The sequence below is a fragment of the Arachis ipaensis genome, chromosome B7, assembly GCF_059453495.1.
Source record: "Arachis ipaensis isolate K30076 ecotype BB chromosome B7, ASM5945349v1, whole genome shotgun sequence".
Taxonomy (NCBI): domain Eukaryota; kingdom Viridiplantae; phylum Streptophyta; class Magnoliopsida; order Fabales; family Fabaceae; genus Arachis; species Arachis ipaensis.
The window spans coordinates 5195916-5221568 of record NC_142442.1 but is presented as its reverse complement, the minus strand read 5'-3'; the positions used below and the strand labels follow the sequence as shown (position 1 = coordinate 5221568).

General features: G+C 33.5%; 1 pseudogene; it reads left to right on the top strand.

Annotated features, from left to right (window-relative positions):
* The first annotated feature begins 4716 nt into the window (after positions 1-4716).
* On the top strand, positions 4717-6081 carry LOC107606573 (F-box protein SKIP2 pseudogene; annotated as a pseudogene).
* The last annotated feature ends 19572 nt before the right edge of the window (positions 6082-25653 follow it).

The window sequence follows — 25653 nt, the reverse complement described above, 5'->3', positions numbered from 1 at the left end:
TCCCAGGAGGCTTGGTGCATGTTTAACTTTGTCTTTCTGGATAGAGAACCTCATCAAGAATTTCCTTGAGAGGTCTTCAAAACTGGTAACCGACCTCGGGGGGAGGCTGTCGAACCACTTCATCGCTGCTTTTGACAAGGTTGTCGGAAAAGCTTTGCATCGCGTAGCATCAGAAGCGTCAGCCAGATACATCCGACTTTTAAAGTTGCTCAGATGATGCTTTGGATCAGTGGTTCTGTCGTAGAGGTCCATATCGGGGCTTCTAAAATTTCTCGGAACTTTTGTCCTCATTATGTCCTCACTAAAAGGATCTTCCCCCCTAGGGGCGAATCTTCCCTACCGTCACGGGAGTTCCGACCTTTGAGGGAGGATTCTAACTTTAAGAGTTTTTCCTCTAACTCTTTTCGTCGATCCATCTCCTCTCTTAGGTGTTTTTCTATTTCCCTTTGTCGCTCCCGTTCCTGTTCTAGTTGTTCCAAACGACTTTGGTGGACATGGACTAATCCCATAAGCTCAGTTGCGTGGGACTGTCCGTCTTTCTCTGACTCACGGCCTTCAGAGGAATTCACCTTCGGGGTTTTGACTTCGGAGGTTCCTTCTTTGTGTTGATCATTGGTTTCCTGATGGAGGGTTAGGTCCGCGTCATTATTTCCGGTATCCAAATTCTCTTGTTCAGAATCTGTTTCCACATGACCCTCCTCAGGGGATCTGTCCGCCATCACTGGTTGATCTCTCGGGTCCCCGGCAACGGCGCCAATGTTACGATGGGTAACCAGAGATTGATGGGCTGGATGGTGCTGGTTGGCCCAAACGTATGAATGAGGAGAATTCCTGGTGGATCCGCAACTCGGTGTCCTCCGACTTGTGAGTGCGCGGAGGAATGGGGGGTGGTACCTGCAAAGATACTCCGATGCCTAAGTTAGCAAGGGCGTGAGCAGGTTTAGAGTGTATTGGGTCTTAGAGATACCTGAGGAGTGTCAGTGTATTTATAGTGGTGAACCAATAACCACCGTTGGAGTAGTGCCACTTTTCTAGGGTGTTAACCGTCCCTTTATCTTAGGGAAGTTAAGATATGGCTCGTGGAAGTGGTTAGAGAGATTCTAGTGGCGGTTACCCATTCAAATGAGTGCTTATCTGCCAGCTAATCCTCGTTCCCGACTTCCTTAGAGCAAGTCGTGGTGCAAACCAACTTTGTAGCGGTTGATTTGGTGCAGGGTGAGGCTCAACCTTTGGGTTGGGCCTTCTTACTTGGATCCTGGGTTCTAGCATTGGACCAGGATATGAACAGTGGTTATAATTTAGATTTGGTTTTATAAAATTTTTATTTTTTAAAAATAATTTATTAAAATTAACTTTAAAAGATAATTTTTTTAATTATAATATCTATATTTAATAAATTAAATTAAAAATAATTTATAAAATTTAAAAAGACTATAAATAAATATGAATATAAGAGTAAAATGAGATATTTGTTAATATATAAAGTTATATATGATATTTTAAATATTAATAAATACAAATTTATTTTAAAATTTGTTTTAAGTATTTTTAAAAATACTCATAATTTTAAAAACTACAAATATGAGTACGTGACAACAATAATGCAATCATAATAACAATGTTTAATACAACAATATAAATATGAGTACGTGATGACAATAATTAAATCATACTACACTGGAAATAATGTTTAATTTGTGTAGCCGAAATAATAATAGAAAACTCAAAACATAATAATTAAATAATACATATATATACATACAAATTAAATAAGTGATAAATTTTTATCAATTGCTTTTAGTGTTAATTTTAGAAAGAATACGTACTTCATATTTAAAGAGAACGAGTGAAGGAAAAAGGAGAGTAAGAATTTGAGAGTTAAACACAATAAAAAAAATAATTATGCCATCTAAAAATATACGTGCGCAAAAGAAAAGAAAAAAAGAATATGCATGCACAAAGAAAAAGAACCTAGGTGAGCATCAATTTTAACCTCCACTTAAACAAATCATACAATTCATTTAACTTATTCTTCCTTGAGAGCCTATAAATCAACAAGTATCTCGCCAACAGAAAAAAATGAGTAATATTAATTAAAAAAATATAATAAACTTAGATTGGTCCAAAATAAAATATTAATCTTAGTCCAAATAAATTTTAAATACAAAAACATAAAATAAATATAAATGCTAATTTCTTTTAATTCTTTAAAAATAATTTTAATACTCCAAATTCCAAAATTTTAAGGAGAATATACTCTAAAATAATATAGAATTTCAGTATTCTTTAATTTTTTTTTTGGTCAAAAATAGAATATTTAAACCCATAACTTTTTAATTGAGTACTGAAAGATTATGTTATTTGAGTTATAATTCATTGGTTTAGTACTCTTTAGTACTCTTTAATTATAAGAAAGAGAAAACGTTAATATATAAAATTTTAGTACTCCATATTCAAGAAAAAAAAAAGAGTACAAGCTAACTATTTTATAAGAGAAACTCTTATATAAGTAATGATTTGGTGGTTATATTTTACATTTGGTTTTGTAAATTTTTTTTAAAAAAATTATTATACATACATTTGATAAATTAAATTAAAAATAATTTTTAATAATAAATAAAAATAACAATAATTACCGTGTTGTATTTTTCATAGTATGAAGCACACAAAAATAGTAGAGTTTTGAAAAGACACCATGTTGAGTTTTTTGATTAATTGAATTTTCTTCTTTCTTGTGAGGTATGAGGTGGCAACTCACTTAAAAAATGGCTATAATTGGCCATAGGTGATGATGTAGGTTCAATAATTGACACCTGTGAAGTTGTGATTCAACTTAAAACACCAATTTAAAATTAGAAGGGGCAAAATGGGTTGAATTTGTTGGGCTGACCCGCTACAAAAATGGGTCGAATTATGATTTAAAACTCGTCAAATTGAAAAAAAAAAAGCACCAACTCCGCACTGCTAAATTTGTAGATTTTGGCGGGTCGGGTCAATGATTTTTATTTATTTTTTATTAAATAAAAAAGTCATTACTACTATAAAATCAATAATTATATAATTTTTAAACACTTTTTTTTATTTTTTGTTTTATTCTTTTTTTAGTTATTAACTTTATTTATTTTATTTTATAATTTCGTATATATGCTCAAATTATGTGACTTTTTTTTTAAAATAAAGATGACTCTATCAACAAATATTATTTTAAACAATTTTATTGAAGTTAAAAATTAAAAAAATAATAAAAAATTATATTATAATTTGACTATTTTTTATTTGTATTTGATTTTTTAATTATTATTTTTTGGTTAATTTTAATGAATTTTATTTAAAAAAAAATAAGCCGCTAATCCGCCACCGCCAATCCGCCAATCCACCGTAAAAAGAGACAGGCTAATATTTTAAATCCATCTTAATTGACGGAACGGGCATTTATGATGCGGACTTAGGCGAGTTTGGTAGACCGACCTGCTTTGCCACTCTTATTTCAAATGACCCATATATATGTATTATGTAGGACTGCAGGGGGATATAAATACGTTCATTAAAAAAAATGTTTGCATGTCATTGCTTGGCTGCTATGAGTATAATTGTGTTGAGTTGGATTTGGGTGAATTTGAGAATCAACTCAATTAAATTTGATCGGTCGGGTTGAATTGAGTTAATACGCTTTTGTTATTGAAATTAGGGGTGTCCGCGGATCGGATCGGATCGGATATGATATCCACATTTTTTAGTGCCAGATCCGATCCGATCCGCACATTTGCGGATCGGATCGGATCGGATATCGGATATATCCGCATAATTAAATCTTCTCTTTTTAATCATATTTCTATGTAAAAGAATTCGATAAAAATATTTCTTTCATACTTTTAAACTTATTTATTCCTAAAATATTTTTAATTAAACTCTCTCTAAATAACAAAAATAAAATAATACAATATATGAATATTAATTACTAATTAAAACATACAAACAAGTAAATATAATACCAAACATATATATATTTATTTATTTTTTAATTATTATAATGCGGATCTGCGGATCCGCGGATCGGATACGCGGATCGGATACGCGGATGTAGAGCAGATATCCGCGATCCGATCCGCAAAGGGTGCGGATCCGATCCGATCAATTTACGGATCGGATCATATCCGCAATTTTCGGATCGGATGCGGATATTTACCGCGAATCTGCAGATACGATCCGATCCATGAACACCCCTAATCGAAACCGAACTGATTTAAATTAATGAAATATGAAAGGGATCGGTTTGGATAATTTATAAGACAAATTAAAGAAAATGATTAAAAAAAAAGAAAAAACATTTATGTAACTATAAAAAATAAAAATAAAAAAGAGGAATCAAAACTAAGGTGAGATTAGGATTAATAATAGTTATATAAATATTATTTTTTTAATTGTACTTTTCAGGCACTTTGCCTTTGTCCTTCTCACATTCCAAAAAGAAAAATTTAGAGTAAAAGACAAATAGGTCTCTGACCTTTTAAAATGCGAACATTTTCATCTTTTAAGATTGGAAAATACATTTCGATCTCTCACCATGTAAATTCCGTGACAATTATGTCCTTCCATGAAATTGGTGTCCGAAACAGTAACGGAGATTGCTGAGGTGGAGGGGTGAAGAGTGATGTGTCCGTTACGGTTGCTGAAGTGAATGGGAAAACAAATTGTTGGAGGACAAATTGGTCCTTAATGGCCAAAACGACGCCATATGCATCCCCCACTTTCATGCCCATCATCCCAGACCTCTTCTTCTTCTTCTTCCATGCCAGTTTCATCGCGCACTTTCTTCCTCTCTCGTCTCACAGACCTCTTACTCCACAACCCTCTCCACCCTCCAAAACGAGCGTGAACAACGAAGGTTTGATCTTGATTTCGCTCCGGTGCGTTAACCTAACGTGGCTCAAGCTCTGTGGATGCCGTGAGATAACGGAGGCAGGAATGGCCGCTGCTGGTGAAAACTGCAAGGCGTTGAAGAAGCTATCTTGCGCTTCGTGCGTGCTTAGCATTAAGGGAATCAACGCTGTCGCCAGTCGTTGCCAGGGTTTGGAAGAGCTCTCCGTTAAGCGGCTGTGTGGCGAGGTGGTTGGTTCCGGAACGACGTCGATGACTTCTGTTTTCTCGAAGGAGATCGTGAATTGCCAGAGCTTCACGCCCCCTTATGATTGGGTCGAAAAGGCTTCGATCTTTGAAGGTAATTGGCTATTTGGAGGGATTGGGATGACACCCTTGAAAAGATTGGGAACCTCCATGCTGCATTGGTCGATGTTCACCTTGAGAAGATTTAAGTTAGCGATGTGGGTCTTGTGGGTTTGTCTAAGTGTTTGAGTTTGAAACACTTTTCACATTGTGAAAATCGCTGAGTGCTCAAATGTGGGTCTCAATCTAGTTGCTGAGAACTGCAAGATGTTGAGGAAGCTTCACGTTGATGGGTGGAGAACCAATAGGATTGGTGATGATGGTTTGATTTCTGTTGCCAAACACTGCATTAACTTGCAGGAGCTTGCTTTGATTGGTATCTATCCAACATCTTCGAGCCTTGAGGCAATTGCTTCCAAATGCAAGGCTTTGGAGAGATTGGCACTTTGTGGGCTTAATACCATTGGTGACGCTGAGATTGAGTGTGTTGCCAACAAGTGTGTTGCACTCAAGAAGCTTTGCATTAAGGGGTGCCCTATATCCAATGTGGGGATTTTAGCTCTTACTTCTGATTGCCCCAATTTGATTAAGTTTAAGGTGAGGAGATACAGAAAGGTTACTGATATGATTGTGGAGTGGGTGCATGAACATGGGGAGTCTTTGGCGTTTAGTTTTGATAATAGTGATTATGAAACATTGAATGCGAGTCAAATTGATCATGATCATGCAGCGAATGATGTGATAGCATTTCACAGAGAAAATGAGGGGGTGGCTGCTGTAGCTGCAGCAGCAGAAGCATCAAATGGTTACAATGGATTGGCAATGTTGAGAGCAACATTTGGGTTTTTTGCTAATAGAAGTGTAGTGCAATCAGCATTGAGAAGGTGGTATAACAATGATAATGTCTTCGCTCAATAGTAGCATTTTCATGACCTTAGTAAGAAAGCAAACGCGTTCTTGCCAAAGTCCTCATTTGACAATATGAGAAGGTGAATTCTTTGGTTCAATTTGCCTTTTGGGAGTTTCAATTTCCTGAGTAGCTAGTAGCTTTGTTGCTATTGCTGTTAGCTAGCTGCATTTGTTAATAATCTCTATTGGTTCTGTTCGAGTGTTCTTATTATTTGTGTTGATGGTGATACTAACTTTGTATTATAATTAATCTATTTTTTTTGTTTTATTTGGAAGGTGGAGAGGGTTGTGGAGTGAGAGGTCTATGAGACGAGAGAGGAAGAAAGAAGAAGAAGAGGTCTCGGATGATGGGCATGAAAGTGGGGGATGCATACGGCCAGGGACGGATCCAGAAATTTTAATATGGAGGGGCCGAATTTTAAATAATTTTTTTCTATAAAAATAATTAACATATAGTTATTAGAGTTAGTTTTTTAAAAGATTTATCAAAACATATATATATATATATATATATATATATATATAATTATAATTAGAATTTTTTTCACAATTTTATTTTTAATATGATAATTACATCATAAAATATAACAATATCAATAGTACATTATAAAATTATAAAATACCAATAATTTATAGCGTGTTTAGATAAAAATTATCACATATCTTATTAATTAAAATTAATTCTTTCAAAAATTTAAAAAAATTTGAAAATAAATTATAAATTTTAATTATTTGAAAGACATAGTACCCTTATAAAGTACAAGATATAAGATATCTTTATAAAATTTTTCATTTAACAACGTAAATTTAAAAGAAAAATGAGTATTTTTTACAAGAAAATAATATTTAAAGTACATAATGTTATTACCAAAATATAACTACGTAAGTTATTATTAATATAATAATATGAATGTTAAATATATTAATATAAAAAAATAAAATATTTTTTTTAAAAATAAAATATTTTTTAAAAATAAATACAGAGATTATTATATAAAAACTAATTTGAAAGGTACAAAGACTTGAGGGTATGATATTAAATTAGTTAACTAAAAAATATTAGTGAATTAAACAATTAAGACATAAATCCATTACATAGTGAAAAATAATACATATAAAACTATTAAATTACATAATACTAGTATTTTTACCCGTAATACTATTACGGAAATATAAATCTTTTAAAATTACGTCGATCCTGGTATTATAGATTATGACACAAAAAATTTATAGCATTAAACTAATTTTATAAAATGGTTATTGTAAGACCCATAATTTTCAAAAAAATATTATTATGAGTTAATTTCAATTTATTTATTCATTAAAGATTTTATTTTAGAAATTATTTTATTAGAAGTAATTAAATCAAGTTTTGACAATTAAATTAGATTTGAAATTAATAAAACAAATCCTAATTTGATTAAAAGTTATTAAAGACAAATTTTGCTAAATTAAATCCAAACCCTAACTTTAACCAAATTAACCCTAACCCCCTAAATTAACCCTAGCCGCCACACCTGTTTTCTTTCCTTCAGTAAACATATCAAAAGAAAGAAAGAAAAGCAAAAGCAAAAGAACGAAGAAAAGAAAGAAGGAAAGGGGAGGAAGAAGAGGGAGGCGGCACGGTGGGTGTCACTGCCACCGTCGCCGCCGCTGCTGACAGAAGAGAGAGGAGATCTGAGAGAGAAGGAGAGTACCGCGAGGAAGCCGCCGCGCAGCTCAGGACCGCCGTCGCGTCGCGTCGCCGTTGGCGCCAGCGCTGAGGAGACCACGCGAGGAGGAGAGACGCGCGAGGGAGAGAGAGCGGGATCTCAAGCCGAGCTGAGGTCCAATCATCGTGTCAGAACCCTTTTCGCGTCGCCAGCATCGCCCACACCGTGAAGCCGTCGCCGCTGCTACTGTACCTGCATCGTCGTTGTCCTCGTCCCGGAGTCGGTTGCCGCCACTTATGGAGGAGCCAGAGAGAGCGAGAGAGAGCGAGCTCGGGAGCAGAGGAGAGAAAAGAGAGACCCACGCCAGCCATCGCCGCTTCTGCCGCTCGAAATCCTGCTGCCGCCGTCGGAGAACGCACTGTCGGTAAGGGTTTTAAAGTTTGGTTTATGTTCTTTTGGATTCCGGGAACCTTTATCGTCACTGCATGCTTATTTCAGTCACCCGCCCCCGCTGCTTGTTGTTCTGAACTGCTGCACCGTCGTTGCCGCCGTTCTGGTCACCGGGTGTGGCATGGGTGATCACCGGAACCACCATCAGAGTTACCGTTATTTCAGTTCAGCCGTTCATCCTTCTTTGGGTAAGCCATGCGTTCCAAAACCTTTAAATTGGTATTTCTGTTTTAAGTTGTTTGAGGATCTGAGGTCTTGGTGTCATAGGATCGAGTTACGAGTCTTGATTGCTGAGTTCTATGGCTGCTGCATATAGCATCAAGGTGCTGCGTCGTCACCGGAGCTGCTGTTGCTCCATTTTCTTGATTATTTGTAAGCCTAGTAAGTCGTTCCTTATTCCAAACTCTTTTAGTTGCTGTTATGTTATAGATTATTGAGTTTTACGCGACATTAATATTTTAGGATTGGGCTAAGGCTGTGTTTAGAGGCTGTGGCTGCTGCGGGGACGGTCAGTATTAATGTTGTTGCTGTGGGATAAGAATAGAAATGCGGTTTGTCGCGTAGTTGAATCGCGAACGAGGTAGGGTTTTTCTTAAAATCTATTTTACATTACAGAGTTGTGATAAATAGATATTGACGCAAAAGGATAAACTTCTGTGGTTACATTTGTCTTGTGAATGTGATGATCTGTTGGATTGGATTATTTGGTGCTTGATTGTGTAAGTGTCTTATGGTTGTTGGTAAAAACCGGTTTGAAATGTTATTTACTCGATTATTATGAAAGGTGGATCTTCTTGGTTTTAAAGTTTACTTGGTAATATAAATGAATCGATTTTAGGAAATAATTTGAGATATGAAAATAAATTGATTCTGGGAGCGGTTTGATTTTGGATTGGTCTGATTTTATAAATGATTTAATATTTGAGCTGATTTGATTTTAAAAAGAGTTTTATTGTTGGAATTGGTTTGATTTGAAAATAAATTGATATTGGAGCTGGTTCAACTCTGGAAAAATGAATGAGATTTGGAAATGGATGAGAAAATGTTTGAGAAATGTTTAGATGGGACCCGAAAAGGGTGGCAGAATCCGAGTTTTAGAGGAGATGCTGCCGAAATTTTATAAAATTAGAAGTTTCATTTGAAGTAGTTATTTTAAAAGGTTTAATTTTAAGCATTATATAATTTAAGATTACTTCATTTATCAAAGGAAAAGTCATGTTTTGGATTGAGAATTGTTAGTGAACGGAATGAAAAGAAAGATGATGAGGATTTCTTTGAAATATGGCTTTTGAATGAATTTGGAAATGAGATTTGGATTAATGAATGATTATGAAGTTGAGAATGTTGAGATACGATCTTTGAATTATTCATTTGGCTTATGAATTTGAAATATCTGAGATACGAGGTTCCCTGGATTAAGTGTCGTGGCTTGCCACCACGTGTACCAGGTTGAGAACTCGATACTCTGTTGACCCTACGACGTAAGTGTGACCGGGCACTATATAAATTCTCGGGAATGTTACCCCCATTGAGCAATATTGATTATTTGAGAAAAAGCTATGCATAGACTCTTGGGGATGCACGTCGGGGGACAGTCTAAGGACAATTCAGACTTGTCGGGTTGGCTGGATAACCGACAGATGAGCCTCATCAGCCATAGGACAGGCATGCATCATATGCATTTGTATGCTTTGCTTGGGTTTGAACTTGTTTTGGTTTGTCTAATTGCTAAACTGTTCTTAACTGCTACTTGAACTATTTGTTGTAATTGCTACCTACTTGTGCTTTCCTTGTCTGTCTTGCCTGTGTTTGTCCTGGCGTGCTACATTTGAGAATGAACTTTGGTGTTGCATTAATGATTGTGTTGTTTGATTGCGTGGTTGGTTTCTGATTGAGATTTTCTTATAAGAAAAGAAAGGTTTCGGATTTCAATTAGATTAAACATTGTTTCTTTGAAAAAGTCTTGAACGATTACCTACTGGTTTTAAAAGATTCATAAGGCGATGATAATCACTGAGTTTGAAAACAGTTTTCTTATTAAATATCTTCTTATGACAACTTTGAAACTGCGTGGTGAGACCGTGTGGTTAGGTTCTCACCCCCCTACAGCTTTACCTTTTCAGGAACCGGAAGAAGTGTTATGAAGAGTTACACTGCATTTGGCTTATATGTTGTTGTATTCATTAGATTATTTTCTCCCCTCGTCTTTGTTATTACAAGTTTGTAAGAGGGATAGGAATTGTATGTTTTAAATATGTAATATATTGAGTTATTATGTAAGGAGTTTTGTATATGAATCTATGCCTGCTTGTATTGTTCTTAAGATAAAATATTTATTTCTAGTTTTCAAAGAAATCAGCGATACAGTGTCGAGTCACAGGCTCCTATTTTAGTATTTAGTATGTAAAGTAGTCGTAATACTTCTTGCTATCAGAGTGGCGCAGCCGGAAGCGTGACTACTGTAAGTGAGGGTGTTACATTATGGTATCAGAGCAGTCTTTCTTGTAGAGCCTGAGGAATGGACCAGTTATGCTTCAATTGCATACTCTAAGAGTCTGTCATGTAGTAAGTCTTGTTTGAATAATGAGAATTAGAGCTTATGCACATGACGGTCTATTGATTAATGCCATTAGTCTTGCATTGCATAATCCCTGGTATTAAGTTTGGCCAGCTTAACACTAGTGAATTATGTTTATGTAAGCACTAATGGGTTATCATAGACAATATGCGAGTCATAGGTAATGCGAATCGCGGGTTTTAGAAACGTTAGGAGTTAATTCTTGAGGTTACTCGGTTAGGTGTCTTGAACTCTGCAAATATCACGTATCTTATTCCTGCTTGGTATGCTCTAAGGTTCTTGTCTGCGATACTTTTCTTGGAAAGTGAACAGATTATCTTTCAATCCTACTCTCTTGTTTACGTACGCTTTTGTTTGATCCTAACTGCATATGCCTGTTTAAAATCCTTGGTGTATTTACCTTCTTTATTTAGGCACTTCTTTTTGAATCATGTATTTTTTTTTATATATACATTCGAATCTGTTTTGATGCAGGACACCTTTTTAAGTTCATTTTTCGAGTCCTTTGTAAATAAATTGTAATTTAGTTTTCCTCTTATTTGATAACAATTACAGCCATTCTTTAAATCTTAACAAAACCGTTTTTGATTGGAAATATACAACCACTTTTAATTTGATATGTACTTCTTTATATAAACGTTGAAAGTTTCTTATACAGTTTAAAACTAGTTGTTTCTAATACCTCGCCTGTTTCTTCACTGATTTATGGAAATGTATATATACTTTAAATACAATTTGATTTTTTAACAATTTTATTACAGTTTTTACGAATATCCTGATTTGACTATATATTTAGATATTTTTCAAAGAAAGGTTTTTGTCTCTTTCCAGTTGGTTTTGTTTGGTAAGCTTCACCTAATTTATTTTTATTCGAATTTGGTTTAGCATACTATATTATTTATGCAATTGTTGTTCTTACAAAAAAAAATGTTGGACTCATGTCTTTATTATCATGAATGGATCAATTTCTTTCTTAAACTTTTATTTCTGTGGATGTCATATTTAATTCTGTTTTTAACTACTCTTTTATTTTTTTAACGTCACTATTAGTCTTAGTTTTCCATTTCTTGTGAATCTCATTCTCATCCGAGTCAACTTTAATTCGTTTCCATCTAATGCACCATTTGTCCTTTTATTTGTCTTTCTTTAGTCAAAGGTTCTTTCTTGAGAATTTTCTATTGATTGAGTTGTCTTCCTGGCGCGTTTTGTATTCCTTTAGACCAATTGGAAACTCATTTGATAATCCATACCCAATGAGTTCTTGTTTGAATTCCCTTAATTTAAAGGTCCTATCTTCCATGGGTTGATTTCATTTTAAGCACATCGTAATCTTCTTAAATGATACTTGCGAGGTGGTTATTTCAAATATACTTTCAGAATTTTGTTTTGAACCATTTTTGAAAAGGTTTTGAATTCTTTTGAAGGAATTTAAGTTTTGAATCAATTTTTTTAAGTTGTTAAGTTCCTTTTTAAGCTTTTTGTTTCTGAGTGACATGCTTTATGAATCCTAATTGAAATCCTTTAATTTAAGTTTCTTTCTTAAAATGAGTTAGTTTCCTTTTTAGCACATAATAATATTATTGAACATCCTTATAAAGTTGTGACTTCAAGTATATTATTGAAGTTTTGTTTTAATTTAAACCTTTTTAAACAAGTTTCGATTTATTTTTATGCAAAATTGTCCCTGACTAGAATTGTTTTACTTGAGCAGTGCCTCTCTTTGGTGTGATTTGAACTTGTTTTGGGGCGATACATCTATTGAAATTTTAATAAAATCGCTTTCAATTTAGCTTACACTCCTTTACCTTATACTCTGAAAATTTCTATGTGATTTAAACCTGTTTGATTGTAATGCATCATCTTTTCTTTTATGAGTAAAATTTTATCTCAGATTTTCTTCCAACAAGATTATAGTTTTCATACATTCTTAAAAAAGAAGAGAAAATACAATTTTGCTCTTAGCCAAATTAATCTTTCCATTTACAAATTGTGTAATCTATTTCCGCTTGAATTTATATTGAAATAATGCCACATTTACATTTTTATTAATCTTTTGAAGGATGTTTGTTACTCATTTTCTCTTTTAGAACACAAAATGATTTTTCTTTAAGTTTTTCATTCCTTATGAGCAATGCATTCGAGAGTATCTTTAAATCATACTCTTGGGTTCTATGAATTTTGTCTTTGGTTTTAGATATTCTTCTTTGTAAACCTCATATTTATTTGACTCAGCTTGAATTCGTTTCAAAATACTACATTATTTTTCATCTTATTGATCTTATTAAATTCCTTCGATTCAAGAGTTACCTTTAAAGTTATCAGTTGATTCTCTTTCCAGCACTTTTTATTACTTGTTCATCCTTGTCTACTTGTGATTTCCACAATTCTTTCAAATTCTCGCGAACACGGTCTTTGTCACTGTTCTTTCTTTTCTATGGTTTATGATCCTTCTGAGTATACTCGAGATTAGTTTTGATGTCTTGTGCGACCGTACGCTTAGTAAACAACACATTAGCTCTTTAGGACACGTTTGGTGAATTCAAAAGGTGAAAATTTGTAAATATACGATGTTGCAGGGAGTTGTGGAACCTTATTTCATGTGAAAGAATTTTGTTGATGTTGGGTTTGTGACCATTAAGATTTACGAAGTGATGACGAGGTTGAAAACCTTCGGATGAGAGCTCAATGAAGTACAGTTAAGAATGGTGGAGATAAGTTATATTGAAGTTCGAATAGTTGAGTCTTTGCAGTTGGTATGAGATTAGTATCCGGACGTTGAGCACATCATTTTGACCCCAGCTTGTTTTATACCTTTTTTGTCACCTTGCTTTACTATCACACGTTTGAAACATATTATTTTGTGCATCAAGTCTATCTTGTAACTTTGTTTCACATCATACTTATACCCTTTATATTTTTATGCCATATGAAAATTCTGGTATTTGAAACTATATGAATATATATATACTAAGAACTTTTTGCCTTTTCTTTAAATAAGTTCAAGAGTGAAGTAATATGAAAATCTCTTTTATTTTGTATCAATTTTCGAGGACGAAAATTTTTATAAGGTGGGTAGGGTGTAAGACCCATAATTTTCTAAAAAATATTATTATGAGTTAATTTCAATTTATTTATTCATTAAAGATTTTATTTTAGAAATTATTTTATTAGAAGTAATTAAATCAAGTTTTGACAATTAAATTAGATTTGAAATTAATAAAACAAATCCTAATTTGATTAAAAATTATTAAAGACAAATTTTGCTAAATTAAATCCAAACCCTAACTTTAACCAAATTAACCCTAACCCCCTAAATTAACCCTAGCCGCCACACCTGTTTTCTTTCCTTCAGTAAACATATCAAAAGAAAGAAAGAAAGAAAGAAAGAAAGAAAGAAAAGCAAAAGCAAAAGAACGAAGAAAAGAAAGAAGGAAATGGGAGGAAGAAGAGGGAGGCGGCGCAGTGGGTGTCACTGCCACCGTAGCCGCCGCTACTGACAGAAGAGAGAGGAGATCTGAGAGAAAAGGAGAGTACCGCGAGGAAGCCGCCGCGCAGCTCAGGACCGCCGTCGCGTCGCCGTTGGCGCCAGCGCCGAGGAGACCACGCGGGGAGGAGAGACGCGCGAGGGAGAGAGAGCGGGATCTCAAGCCGAGCTGAGGTCCAACCACCGTGTCAGAACCCTTTTCGCGTCGCCAGCGTCGCCCACACCGTGAAGCCGTCGCCGCCGCTACTGTACCCGCGTCGTCGTCGTCCTCGTCCCGGAGTCGGTTGCCGCCACTTATGGAGGAGCCAGAGAGAGCGAGCTCGGGAGCAGAGGAGAGAAAAGAGAGACCCGCGCCAGCCATCGCCGCTTCTGCCGCTCGAAATCCTGCTGCCGCCGCCGGAGAACGCACTGTCGGTAAGGGTTTTAAAGTTTGGTTTATGTTCTTTTGGATTCCGGGAACCTTTATCGTCACTGCATGCTTATTTCAGTCACCTGCCCCCGCTGCTTGTTGTTCTGAACTGCTGCACCGTCGTTGCCGCCGTTCTGGTCACCAAGTGTGGCGTGGGTGATCACCGGAACCACCATCGGAGTTACTGTTATTTCAGTTCAGCCGTTCATCCTTGTTTAGGTAAGCCATGCGTTCCAAAACCTTTAAATTGGTATTTCTGTTTTAAGTTGTTTGAGGATCTGAGGTCTTGGTGTCATAGGATCGAGTTACGGGTCTTGATTGCTGTGTTCTATGGCTGCTGCATACAGCATCAAGGTGCTGCGTCGTCACCGGAGCTACTGTTGCTCCGTTTTCTTGATTATTTGTAAGCCCAGTAAGTCATTCCTTGTTCCAAACTCTTTTAGTTGCTGTTATGTTATAGATTATTGAGTTTTATGCGACATTAATATTTTAGGATTGGGCTAAGACTGTGTTTAGAGGCTGTGACTGCTGCGGGGACGGTCAGTATTAATGTTGTTGCTGTGGGATAAGAATAGAAATGCGGTTTGTCGTGTAGTTGAATCGCGAACGAGGTAGGGGTTTTTCTTAAAATCTATTTTACATTACAGAGTTGTGATAAATAGATATTGACGCAAAAGGATAAACTTCTGTGGTTACATTTGTCTTGTGGATGTGATGATCTGTTGGATTGGATTATTTGGTGCTTGATTGCGTAAGTGGCTTATGGTTGTTGGTAAAAACCGGTTTGAAATGTTATTTACTCGATTATTATGAAAGGTGGATCTTCTTGGTTTTAAAGTTTACTTGGTAATATAAATGAATCGATTTTAGGAAATAATTTGAGATATGAAAATAAATTGATTCTGGGAGCGGTTTGATTTTGGATTGGTCTGATTTTATAAATGATTTAATATTTGAGCTGATTTGATTTTAAAAAGAGTTTTATTGTTGGAATTGGTTTGATTTGAAAATAAATTGATATTGGAGCTGGTTCAACTCTGGAAAAATGAATGAGATTTGGAAATGGATGAGAAAAGGTTTGAGAAATGTTTAGATGGGACCCGAAAAGGGTGGCAGAATCCGAGTTTTAGAGATGCTGCCGAAATTTTATAAAATTAGAAGTTTCATTTGAAGTAGTTATTTTACAAGGTTTAATTGTAAGCATTATATAATTTAAGATTACTTCATTTATCAAAGGAAAAGTCATGTTTTGGATTGAGAATTGTTAGTGAACGGAATGAAAAGAAAGATGATGAGAATTTCTTTGAAATATGGCTTTTGAATGAATTTGGAAATGAGATTTGGATTAATGAATGATTATGAAGTTGAGAATGTTGAGATACGATCTTTGAATTGTTCATTTGACTTATGAATTTGAAATATCTGAGATACGAGGTTCCCTGGATTAAGTACCATGGCTTGCCACCACGTGTACCAGGTTGAGAACTCGATACTCTGTTGACCCTACGACGTAAGTGTGACCGGGCACTATATAAATTCCCAGGAATGTTACCCCCATTGAGCAATATTGATTATTTGAGAAAAAGCTATGCATAGACTCTTGGGGATGCACGTCGGGGGACAGTCTAAGGACAATTCAGACTTGTCGGGTTGGCTGGATAACCGACAGATGAGCCTCATCAGCCATAGGACAGGCATGCATCATATTCATTTGTATGCTTTGCTTGGGTTTGAACTTGTTTTGGTTTGCCTAATTGCTAAACTGTTCTTAACTGCTACTTGAACTATTTGCTGTAATTGCTACCTACTTGTGCTTTCCTTGTCTGTCTTGCCTGTGTTTGTCCTGGCGTGCTACATTTGAGAATGAACTTTGGTGCTGCATTAATGATTGTGTTGTTTGATTGCGTGGTTGGTTTTTGATTGAGATTTTCTTATAAGAAAAGAAAGGTTTCGGATTTCAATTAGATTAAACATTGTTTCTTTGAAAAAGTCTTGAACGATTACCTACTGGTTTTTAAAAGATTCATAAGGCGATGATAATCACTGAGTTTGAAAACAGTTTTCTTATTAAATATCTTCTTATGACAACTTTGAAACTGCGTGGTGAGACCGTGTGGTTAGGTTCTCACCCCCTACAGCTTTACCTTTTCAGGAACCGGAAGAAGCGTTATGAAGAGTTACACTGCGTTTGTCTTATATGTTGTTGTATTCATTAGATTATTTTCTCCCCTCGTCTTTGTTATTACAAGTTTGTAAGAGGGATAGGAATTGTATGTTTTAAATATGTAATATATTGAGTTATTATGTAAGGAGTTTTGTATATGAATCTATGCCTGCTTGTATTGTTCTTAAGATAAAATATTTATTTCTAGTTTTCAAAGAAATCAGCGATACAGTGTCGAGTCACAGGCTCCTATTTTAGTATTTAGTATGTAAAGTAGTCGTAATACTTCTTGCTATCAGAGCGGCGCAGCCGGAAGCGTGACTACTGATAGTGAGGGTGTTACAGTCGTAAGGGACAAAAGTCCCCATCGGCTAAGAAGACCAAAGTCTTAAACAAAATTAAATAATAAGTTTTTTAGTTATTATTTTCAAATGAAAGAGTTTAATTTTTTTACTTAATTTTAATATTCGTTATCTAAAATTTGAAAGAATTTAACGTGTTATTTTTATATTTGATTAAAAATTAAGTTTGTTGCACAAATAGAAATAATTAATTTATGCTTGCTATTTAAAAATATAATTAGATATTAACATAAAAAAATTTATATTGATAGTTATAAAATTAACTTATTTTTTTAAAACAATTGAATCTTAATTTTAACTTTTAATCACAACATTAGTATTTTTTAAAATTATATGTAATAAATATTTAAAAAAAAAGTAAAAATATATATTAAAAAGATAAGCAGTAAAAAATTAAAATTAAATAAAATATGTATATAATAATATTTTTTATTTAAATTATATTATATTGTTAATTTTATTTTTTATAAAACATAAAGGTAGAGAAAAATAAAGAATGAGAGAAATGAGAGAGAAAGATAAAGAAGAAGAATGAGAGAGGGAGTTTATTAATTTTGGAAGTTAAGAAAATTTTTTATTTTATTCATAATGAAAATATCTGGTGACACATTTTGATTTGTCAAATTACTAATATAAAATATGAATTATAAATTATATATAGAGTGAGAAGGATAAAGAGAAATAGAAAAAAAAAGAAAGGGATAGATAAGAAAATATAAGAAGGATGTTTACTATTTTTAGAGAAAAATATTTTCTCTAAATTTTAATAAGAGAGTGTCATGTGACACATTTTAGTTATTAAATTAGTTAGTAATATATAAATATAATATATAATATAACTATATTTCAATTTTAGTATTTTAATTTTAATTATAATTTAATTTAATTTAAATACAATTAGAGAATATTATGTTGTATATTTTGATTGTCGAATTTGTAATTAGTCATTGATAATGATATATAAGAGAGATAGAGTGAGTGAAGAAATGAGAGATATATAGAGAAAAGAAGAGAGAAGATGAGAGAGTTCTTTAATTTTGGAGGAAAATATTTGATTTTAATTGTAATGAGAGAGTGACATGTGGCACATTTTGGCCTTAAAATTAGAAATATATAATAGAATAATAGATAATAGATAATAGATATAATAGATATCTAAATATAATATATAATATAGCTATATTTCAATTTTAGTATTTTAATTTTAATTTTAATTTAATTTAAATACAATAAGAGAATGTTATGTTGTATATTTTGATTGTCAAATTTGTAATTAGTCATTGATAATGATATATAAGAGAGATAGAGTGAGTGAAGAAATGAGAGAGATAGAAAAAGGAAAAAAGATGAGAGGAGAGTTCTTTGATTTTGGAGGAAAAAATTTGATTTCAATTGTAATGAGAGAGTGACATGTAGCACATTTTGGCCTTAAAATTAGAGATATATAATAGATAATAGATTTTTTTATTTTTTAAAAACACATATCTTATATATAAGTATAGTTTTTTAAAATTTTGGGGGACCGAGGCCACTACTCGCCCCCTCTAGGTCCGTCCTGACATAGTGACTTTTTTTTTTAATTATACACAACATGATTGATAATTATAATATAATAATTATTTTAAACTATGAATAGCATTTTTTATTTTATCCATTTCTTAAAACAACTATGTATTTTGAGTTTTTCATTGGAAAAAAATTTAAACAGAAAAGTTACAAGTCTCTTTTAACAAGCTTTATAATATTTTATATACTAAAATAATCAAAATAATACATATAATGAATTTTTTATTTAAAAAGAAAAACATAACTGGGTGTCATGGGGTATCTTTTTCTATTAAAAAAGATTGATTGCCCATTTAAATTTATGGTGCTTGTTATGTTGACGGTAGATAGTTGCCTAATTTATTAAAAAAATAAATATTAATATTTAATTTAAAAATATAAAAATAAATAATTTTTAAATATTTAAAATTTACTATAAAAAAGTAAATTCGGAAAATTCGCCACCAAACTTGCTTATAGATAATAAAGAATTTGCTTAAATTGATTTCCCTATTACATGGCATAACTTTTGTTGACTGTTGTTTTGAATTATTTTATTTTATTTTATACCAAAGATAGTAATTGGAATTTTTTTTTAAGGTTAAATATGACAGATATTTCTAGAAAAATTAGTTTCACGTCATGTTCAGTTCATAAATGTATTTAATAACATTATGAAGATGTCACACTAAATTACTTTTATTCTGTTTCAAGCAAACCCAATCAATCATTGTTGCAATTGTCTCCGTTGAGTGCAATCAATTCAACCATTTCTATTGTCTAAGAAGTAAATATTTATTCATTATTTCAATTAACTATTTTAGTTTTGACAAGTTTTCTGAACTTTTCCTATATTAAATGCATAAAAAAAAGATATTAACCTTCATTTTCATTGTAAGAAATTAGAAGAGCAGTATTGTTATTTGACTTAATTATTATTTATTTGCTATGATCATGACACCCCAATGTTTCTTAAACTTCACTACTTATATCAATTAAGGTAGCTATAACTATACGTCAAGAAAAATGTCTACATTGAAAGCACAAAGGTTTGTGTGATAGGCTCATGCTACCTTCCTGAAATAGACATACAATATTGATTTAATAATATAAAAAAAATTTCATATGATTTTTATTATATATATATATATATATATTTCAGTATTTTATAAGATTTTAAAATTTGTATATCGATATATTTCATATCGTATCGTGTTCTATTTTTGTGTCAGTGTTTGTGCTTCGTAGAATTTATGCCATTAAATTATTATGATTAGGAAAACTAAATGTGTGTTATAGTGCAATTTATTGCTAAAATATGGTATTACTTTAACCTAGAATACATGTGTCGTGGCTTATTGATCCATGCATCAAAAATCAAGATTGACTAATTGACCCATTTAAAATTTTAAATGAATCATAATTAGGGTGTTTGTGGTGTGGTTTAGATCGATTTTGAGTAAAAAATTTATCTGATTTGAATACTAATTTTATTTGTGGTGCGGTTTAGATCGGATAAATTAAAAAAAAAATCTGATTCGATTCGATCTGATCCAATTTCAAGCGGATTGGATTTGCGGTTTTGTAAAAAAAATTAAATACATATAACAAAATCTCAACATCAAATTTTAAATAATCAATAATGATATAACAAATCTCAACAATATCTTAAAAAACCAACGATAACATAACAATATAAATAAAATTATTGGTTAATTAAAATAAATAAATAAATAACATTTTGAACATAAAATATTTATTAAATAATAATAATACATGAATAATATAAAAATGTATAACAAATGAATATGTTATAGGTATAATTGTAAATATAATAATAAAATAATAATATTATAGCACACTGTGCAGTTTGGAATGGATTAGATTGATTATGAAAAATAGATCTGAAATCTAATCCGATCCTACGGTTTGTAAAAAATAAAATCCAATCAAATTCAAATTAGTGCAGTTTTAATCGATTTTCAATTTGAATTAAATTGAATGAACAATTTAATTTGTTCCGTTTAAATTTGAACATCCCTAATCATAATTTTGTTCTTACCATCAAAAAAAGGGTTTTGTTAATTAATTGTTACTCAAGGGGTGGAATATGTTTAAACAAAACTAGAAAAGTTTATAAACTATTTAATTTACGTTTATATATCTATGTTAATAACTATTTTGACTAAATATAAAAAAATTAATTTTTAATTAGTCAATATTAATGAATTTTTTATTATGAAATTATTTTTTAAGCCTTATTTTTTGAAAGATTTAGAGTTAAGATTAGAATTTAAGATTTAAAATTTAGAATAAAAATAATTTGAAAAAATCACTAATATTAACTATAAAGAATTAACTCCCTACTTAAACTCAAAAAATTTATATACAACTCACGACAAAAGAAAAAAAGAAAAACAAACACACACGTAAAAGAGATAGAAATAAGTGTTATCCGCCACAATTAAGCAAATAAATTCTTCCCAAATAATAATAATAATAATAATAATAATAATAATAATAATTTGAACAATTGGCTTGTCTTGTTAGGCCTTATATGTCTTATTTTGGTTAAGTTGGTGGTTGAGAAGAACTCTTACCAATCACTGACCAATAAAAAAAGGGCCATCTATTGGTTACGGAAATTGAGTGAAAACATGCCACATAAATATCACATACTTAAGAGAAAAATAAATAAATGAACCAAATATTATATTTATATTATGTTTCTTTTCTATTGTTAGGGTAGAAAACATGCCACATAAATATCACATACCAAGTTCGTTTTTTCCCTCCTTTCTTTTTTTTTTTTTTGGTGGTTTCGTTGATTATGACTGTTTCCCTAAATTTCTTTTATATGTTGAATTAATTACTTCTGATTTGAGCTTATGTTTCAACCTCTAACTGTGAGATTTGCGTTTTTTTTTTTCAATAAAAAGAATAAAAGTTTTTGTTGGTTGCTAACTTGGTATTGCTACCACAGTTGGAGTCAATTGTGATCACATGCAATTTTGAAAATCCCCCTAATAAAGCATGATAATTTAGCAGACAATGCTGTTTATTTGTTGAAATTTTATTGATATTGATCTTATAAAATGGGGAATGAAGAATTCACTTTTATATATGCTTAGTACAACACAAATTTGGGGAAGTTGTGAGTGGAAGAATGTGATTCATTTACATTCCACACCACAATTTTTTGGTCATTACTAAGTATGAAAGTGAGTTGAAAGTGATTTTCTTGCCTTTGAGTTTAATTACAGCTCATAATGTTTCTGTTTCCGCTCGCGGAGTTTTAATTTGCATTACAAGTTATTTCATTACTTTGTATATGATATATAGGGGCAATGATTTTAACTAAAAAATTTAACTGATTGCAAAGGAGAATGTTAAATCAGAACTGTATATCTTGTATGAGGATAAGTAGACACATAATTTGTAGATGAAATTTTGCATATACTTATAATGTTATTAGATATCCTTGCTTGCACTAACACATCTTTTGCCAATTTCCTTCAGTTCATCCACTTCACCATGTCGAGCTTGGAGGAACCGCTTGGTCTTGACAAGTTGCCGAGCATGAATACTGTTGACAGGATTCAGAGGTTCTCGTCTGGTGCTTGCCGTCCTAGAGAAGATAACTTTGGTATGGGAATCTGCTTTATTGAAGGACGAAGTTGCAGCACATCTAACAGCTGCGAGTTAGTCAAATGTTTCAATTTAAGTTTAGAAACTTAATTGGATTTTAGTCCGTGCTATTATTTAGTCATCTCTGTACTGTATCTATAACGTTGACCCAATCGTATCATGTTGATCCTACTTAATTAACTTGATTTTTTTTGGCTAAAGTGAAAATAAGTTGAAAATTCTATCAATCCGTATCTCCTATTTTATATATTCAATTTGTTTATTTAGATTATTACTTCACTTTTTCATATTCATTTTCTTTATGGCATTCTTTAAAGTCCCAACTTGACAAATAAATATTTCAGACACCACAAACAAATAAACAAAAAAAAAAGACTCCCTTTCCATATAACATGACTACCTTATATAATTTTATTATTACAATATATATATATATATATATATATATATATATATATATATATATTCACTTTTAACCATTTATTAGTAAATATAAATAAGGAAGCCAAAACTATTTTAATTTGAGAAAAACAAATATGTGCATTAATATTAAGAAAGATAAATATAAATTAAAAAATGGAAGAAGAGAGAACTTCAATCCCAAACATATATATACCTCCTTATTAATGAACAGTGGTGTATATACATCTAGTAGCAAGAAAAACAAGCAATAATTTTTTTTATAATAATATATATTTAAATATTCAATCACCTTAATTAAGTATTTCATATATCTTTCTAATTATAAGGAAAAGAAAAAAAGAAAATAAGAAAAAGAGAAGTGAGGACAAAAGAGAAGAAGATAAGAACACAACAATTATTATTTAAACAATTATATTCACATCTTTTTCATCGTCAAATCTAAAATTGAGTTTTGGGCAAAAACACTCAAAAAGATAAATTTTTACTCTTTCTTTTACCTATTTATCTTTGGACACTTTTACCTATTTATCTTTGGACACTAAATCCGTAAATGGCGTCCCACCAAAGAAATAATCAAACTTCCAGCCATGTTTAGGGTACTTCAAGCTTCTGTGCGTACCTCTTTTTTCCACCCTTCTTCCTTTTCTTCTTCTTCATCATATCCTTTCCCTAATAACAACTAGGGATGTGCATGGTTCAGTTTTTCTATGAATTGAACTGAAACTGCACTAAACCATTTTAAATGGTTTAGAAACTGAACCAAACTGCTTTGTCACATGAAACTGGTTCTAAACTAGTTTATAATACAGTGCACCAGTTTAAACTAGTTTATAAAAATAAAAGTGGTTTTAATTAAAAAAACCAGTTTAAACTGGTTTATAGGCTAAAACTAGTTTTCACACTCCCCCTCTCTCTCTCTCTCTTCCTCTCTCTCTCTCCTTTCCCTCTTCCGCTCTCTCTCTCTTCTTCCCTCCCTCTCTCTCATTTCTCTTTTTTTCTCTCTCTTCTTCTCTCCCTCTCTCCCCCTCCTTTATCTCTCTCCCTCCTCTCTATTTTCCTTTTCCCTCTCTCTCCCCCTTTCCCTCTTTCTCCCCTCCCCTCTCTTTGTCTTCCTCTCTCTCTTCTCTCTCCCTCTCTCTTTTTCCCTCCCTTTTTCCCTCTCTATCCCTTTCTCTCATTCTCTCTCTCTCTCTCCGTCCTCTCTCCTTCTCTCTCTCCGTCCCCTCTCTCTCTCTCTCCCTTTCTCTCATTCCCCTCTTCCTCTCTTTCTCTTCTTTGCTCCCCCTCTCTCTCTCTCCTCTCTTTTCCTCTTCTCTCTCGCTCTCCTTCTTTCTCCCCCTCCCTCTCTTTGTCTTCCTCTCTCTCTGCCTTTTCCTTTTCTCTCTCTCTCCCTCTCTCTCTTTATCTCCATCTCTCCCCCTCCTTTCTCTCTCTCTCTCCCACTGCCCCTCTTTCTTCCCCTCCCCTTTCTTTCTCTCTCCCTTTTCTCCATCTCCATCTCTATCCCTTTCACTCATTTCTCTCTCTCTCTCCCTATCCCTCTCTGTGTCTCTCTCTCCCTCTCTCTCCCCTTTCTTTCTCTTTCTCCCTCTCTCCTCTCTGTCTCTCAATTTCTCTCCCTCTCTCTCTTTCTCTCTCTCCTCCTCCTCCTTCTCTCACTCCTCTTTTCCTATCTTTCCTCCACCTCTCTTTTTTTCTCTTCTATCTCTCTCTCCTTTTCTCTCTTATTTTGGAGAAAAGAGGGGGAGAAAGAGAAGAGGGATATAGAGTGAGAAAATGCTGAGAGAGAAAGAGAAAAGAGAGAAAGAAAGGAGAGAAAGAGAATAAGGAGAGAGAGAAAGGAGAAGAAAGAGAGAGAAAAGGAGAGAGAAAGAAAGGAAGGAGAGCGAGAGAAAAGGAGAGAGAAAAAAGGAAAGGAGAGAGAGAGGAATAGGAGAGAGAAAGAAAAAATGAGAGAAAGAGAAAGAGGAAGAGAAAGGGGAGGGGGAGAGAGGACGGAGAGGAGAGAAACAAAAGGGGAAAGAGGAAAAAGAGGAAGAGAGAGAGAAGGGGGAAGGGAGGGAGAGAGAGAGAGAGAAGAGGGGGAGAAAGAGGGGAGAGAGAGAGAGAGATGAAGAAAGAGGGGAGGAGGAGAGCGAGAGAGGAGGGAAAGGAGAGAGAGAGAGAGAGAGAGAGAGAGAGAGAGAGAAGAAGGAAGGGGGAAGGAGAAGGAGAGGGTGAGGGGGGAGAGAGAGAAAGAGATAGGAGGGGAGAGAGGGGAAATGGAAGGAGAGGGGGGAGAGAGAGAGAGAGGAAAGAGGAGAGAGAGGAGGGAGAGGAGAGAGAGGGGAAGGAAGGGAGAGAGAGAGCGAGAGAGAGAGAGAGAAGGGAGAGAGATGAAAAAGAGAGAGAAGGAGAGGAGAGAGAGAGAGAGAGAGAGAGAGAGAGAGAGAAGGGGGAGAAAGAGGAGAAGAAGAGAGAGAAAGAAAAAGGAGAGGGAGAGGGAGAGAGAGAGAGGAGGGAGAGGAGAGAGAGAAAAAAAGGGAGAGAGAGAGAGAGAGGGGGGAGGAGAGAGAAGAAGGAAGGGGGAAGGAGAGGGAGAGGGGGGAGAGAGAGAGGAAAAGGAGGGAGAGGGAGAAAGAGGAAAGGGGTGAGAGAAAGAGAGAGAGAGAAGAAAGAGGGGATGGGGAGAAAGAGAGGAGGGAGAGGAGAGAGAGAGGAAGAGAGAGGAGAAGGAAGGGAGAGGAAGAGGGAGAGGGGGAAAGGAAAGAGAGAGAGTGATGGGAAGGGAGATGGAGAGAGAGAGAGAGAAGGGAGAGAAGGGGGAGAAGGGGGAGAAAGAGGAGAGAGAGAGAGAGAGAGAGAGAATGAATGGAGAAAGAGAAAA